This window comes from Drosophila subpulchrella, chromosome 3L (assembly GCF_014743375.2).
Source record: "Drosophila subpulchrella strain 33 F10 #4 breed RU33 chromosome 3L, RU_Dsub_v1.1 Primary Assembly, whole genome shotgun sequence".
Lineage (NCBI taxonomy): Eukaryota > Metazoa > Arthropoda > Insecta > Diptera > Drosophilidae > Drosophila > Drosophila subpulchrella.
The window spans coordinates 14703725-14708296 of record NC_050612.1 but is presented as its reverse complement, the minus strand read 5'-3'; positions in this window follow the sequence as shown (position 1 = coordinate 14708296).

The following is a 4572-nucleotide window of genomic DNA, read 5'->3' as shown; positions in this document are numbered from 1 at the left end:
CCGCCGAGATCGGGGAACAGATGTGTGAAGCTCGTTGGGGGTAGGCCCAGAAAACATAAGCATATGGTATTATATGGTGTCACACGTAGCAGATAAGACTTGTCCAACGGGTTTCTCTGACCAGCGGCTCACTTGTCCAATTGTTTCGATAATTCTTTCGGGAAATTCTTCCTCAAAACTTTGCCGCCGTTCGAATTTAACTCGCATTTGACCCTGCCTTTCAACACAAATGTATAAAAGTATTAAATATCCATATCCGCCCACAGGACAATCGTTGGGATAATACATTTCCACTACATTTTCTACTTTGCAAAAGAGTTATTAAAAAATTGTAGGAAATGTGTTCACAATACGGATAGAAACGGAACTGAATGCCAAAAGGATCCTCCCAAACAGTGGCACACAAAAGGATTATGTCCACTTAGGGATTATTAGAAATTTCGCATCCCTTTGTGAGACAAAAAGGTATGGCAATGGCCCGAAGGAAATTAGTAGAAATATGGGCAACAAAAGGAGGCTGGACATGGGCGATTAAGGGATTACCCTGCATAATATTTCCAAAACAGAAGGAACCGAAGATCGTGGAGGGCGGCAGGGTGTTGTCAACATTGTTGCACCTGAACTTTGATGGAGCCGAAAGCTCCGACCACAGCAGTTGGCCAAAGTGACTTCTTTTGCGGTTATCCAACTTCGACTCCTCCAGACAGACAATTTAATGCACGAATGCAGGTACGGATTGGAATTTATGCAAATGAGCCGCAGCTGTCAACCGAAAGATCTCCGATCTCCGCCAGATCGATCCACTTCAATGTCACTGCAGTTGCCGTTCCCACGGAATCAAATCCAAAAGTCATTACGATCACTTGCCCGGAGTGCTACTAATCCCCCAGATGCAACACCCGGCACACATTCCACTTGAAAAAGCTATGGGAATTGGGCAAGACCCAGAGATCTCTGATCTCCCCGGTCCAAGTGGATGTCTCAATTTCGTGTGGGCGCTTTCAGGTGTCATGGGTCCGGTCAAAAAAAAAAGAGGAAAAGAAAAGCCAGAATGAAAATCCGTTTCATTTTCAATTCTTCTCCGGCGATCAAAGAACCCCAAACCGTTCGCAGGAAAGCTCTGTGGGAAAATGCTTCTGCTCCGCTGCACTTTCCATAACAACAGAAGCTGTATGATTTTTTTTTGAGAAATATCTCAATGGAGCCGAGATTCTGTTTATTTCGATCCAAAAGAAATGCTTAATTTGTGTAAATATTTTGACATTTATGGGAGTTTCTTACGAATTTATTGAGGATCAGCTTTGGGGATCCCAGAAAAGCTGAACAAATTGTTGAAAATTTCTTACGGTTTAGTTCGAGATCTTCGAGAGATTGCCTAAGTTGCTTAAACTAGAGATCATGAGAGCAAAGCAGATTTTCAGCGCTAACAAAGGCCTTAGGGATGGGTATTTCTACAAGACGATCCACTAATTATGCTAAGCACTTTATATGCTTTGCCAGATCTGCGGCGCCTTAAGAGGTCTTTCATCTATTGCTCCGGATTCGGATCACTCCCAAAAACGAAGTAGAGTAGAGTTAAACTTTGGAACAAATTTCTTTCGGTACAGATCAAACAAAGACAATGCGGCTTAAGAGGACGGAGACCGGGAGAAGAAAGGCCTCAAGATCAGGGACAATTTTGCGGTTAAAGCGGGCTCAGCTCCGAATAATTGCCATCAATTTCTGTTTTCGGCTCACGCACCTGAATTAGAGCACGAAACAGTTAATTGTCCTTTGTGTGTCCCTGGATTATCCCCATGTCGATCCGAACCAATCCGATCGGTTCCCAAGGATCACGCCTAGACGCTTTCTACAAAAGTTTATCGGTTTTCTGGTCCAGCTGGCTGGATTCCTTGGGAACTGAGCCCTGCTTAAAGGACATTTGCAGCGCCATTAATGCAATTGTTTGAATTGGTCCTTCCGGGCTTAGTCCTAAACAGATTTGCATAATTTAAAGGTTCCTATCTCGACCACGTGGTTCGGTTTAGCTGGTTTCTGTTTGCTTCCCTCTTCTCTAATTGCCCTTTCAGTGTCCGAAACAATTTTCGATGATCAGTTCGGCTTGTTTCCGAGTTCGGTGATCGGTGATCGCTTTGATCCAGCCTAACAACATAATTGAAGCTCCTGACTCCGACTGACAGACGGCGGCGCCTTCAGTGATCGTTGACCAAGTGGCGATCCCGATCCCGGTCCCCCAACCCTAACCCTAAACCTGACCCAAAGCTAATTGTTTTGTGCCCCCTCTAACGATGAGCATCTCCTTGGGCACTCGAAAAAAATGATGCGACCAATTGCGAGAATGATTTTAAATAGTGATCTTTCAAGATATGATATTGATTGCATAGTTAGGAATTTATCCATTGTTTATTATAGTAACCTAAAAAGTTACTTATAAAAACAGGAATAGGCCATGACTTATCTTAAATGGTATATTTTCTCCAGGTGTATGTGAGACCATCTATCTGACCAAATTACACGAATCAGTTTTCAACTACTCAGCACTCCAAGGATCGCTGGATGGCTTCTCCCTTCCAATTTAGTTCTTTCAGCCTCTGATGATGATGTATTGCCCTTTTCGATGTGGAGGATCCAGGAGGATCGTTTGTCGGCACGCCCTGGCCAGAAATCGGCGACGCCCGCACCTCCAGTGGGCGTTTTGACGACTCTCTCTCTCCGATCTCCAGATCCCCGATTTCGGTTTTTAGTTCCTTCCTTGGCGCTTGGCCCGGGGCAGAAATGGAAATCCCTGGCAAACTGTGATAATTACACATTAATTGTTTAATTCAAGGCGATTGTTTCGCTCCATTCATCCATCTGAGATTCGCTGTGTGAGGTTCTGTTCACTTCCCACTCCCCGAATACGTGGGAGTGTTTTGGGTTGGGTAAATCACTAATTAAGCAGCCATGAAATTCTCCAGCACGCATAAATCAGACGCAGTCAGCAGAGACCACCGGGTTCTCCGTCTCCCGAAGAACGAAGAGGTTCACTCAACGCCCACGCCGCTCAGCCACGAAGGCGAGTCCTTTGTTCCAGGATGATGGGTTTCTTTTCGGGCCCTCGATTGGCCTTATCAAACGAGGCAATGAAATTGTTTTCATGACTCTGTGACGCATGCTCGGGGAATGTTTTCTTATCGCTGGAGCGGAATGTCAGCTAGGTAGCCTTGTTGTGTAAAGTGCGAGTGTGATCAAGGTCAGGTAGTATCCCAAAATAAATCTAGAGAGTTCATTTTAAAACATGAATGAACAGTACCAACTAAAAATTTTAAATTATAATATTTTAAAAACATGTTAAAAAGATAATATATGTCTTAAACTACCATCCTACCACGTAAGTATACTTAATCTATACCTGCCGTCACACGAACGGTATACAATATCCGTGATGTTTGTTTTAAAGACACCTTATCATCAGTATTATAGCCAACAATATGCTCTTCTTTTAAAGATATGTTTATACCTTTAAAAAACACCATTAGTTATGAACAACTCCCTTGACCAAGCTTAATATTTCAACCTCTTTACACCACATTGAATCAAAAAGTCCCCCCATTTCACTGTGACCCCTGTACAACTGAATTTCTATTTCAATTATATGTATGCCAGCTTGAGAGCAAACAAGTTCCCTGTCAGCTGCTGTCAAAGCCACCGCAAAAGGCAACCGCAGAAATCTATTTGGCAACTCTGGTTCGAGATTGCCAACACATTTCGGTGTTCGGTGTTTGAGGTGGGGAATTCAAGTCTTTAAACTTTAAGTTGGTGGACCTTATCGGCCAGAAATATCTTGCATTTTCCTCGCGATGTTTTCCACTTTGTTTGTTTGCGTCTTCACATTCGGGCTTAATTAAGTTTTCACACCTTCTGCAGCTGAATTTTCTTCAGTTAGGTAGGTAAGTATAGCCCCTGTCCGAAAACCCGGGGAACTGTTTAATTGCGCGATTCATTTTTGACCTGTCGGAAGTGCACTCTCCTTCCACTTGCAGCGCAAAGTTTTAATTTCTCACTTGTCTCTCGAGAAAGGCGGAGAAAAAGTTCAGGTCGCTCAGGTGCAGGCAGGGCGGGCAAAATAATTAATTGCAATGTCGCTTCTTAGTTCTGTCGACAATTTGTCTTTGATTCTAATTCTCTTTGTCTCTTTAGTCACATTATAATTGCACTTAAACTCAGGGGCGAGTGTGAAACTGCCCATGTATTTGAGAATTCCAGGCGAGTTTTGAACGGCGGTCATCAATCCAGGCAAATCAAATTGGAATGTTTATTGCAATTTCGTTGCACTTCCGAACTCCGGATCGTAAAAAACAATTTTCGATGGTAAACAAAAAATAGAGTCATAAAATGTATACACATTTGGACTGACTGGCTGAATGGTGAGCAGGTAACAGAACCCAAACCTGAGGGTCCCATTGTCTCTTGGACGCCGAGATTCCTCTTTATTTTTTATGCGTTTCTCCCTGTTACCCCGGCTCATAATTGCGGCCGGGGCATAAATATTTTGATCATATTTCACGGCTCACTGATGACCGAAAAGAGTGG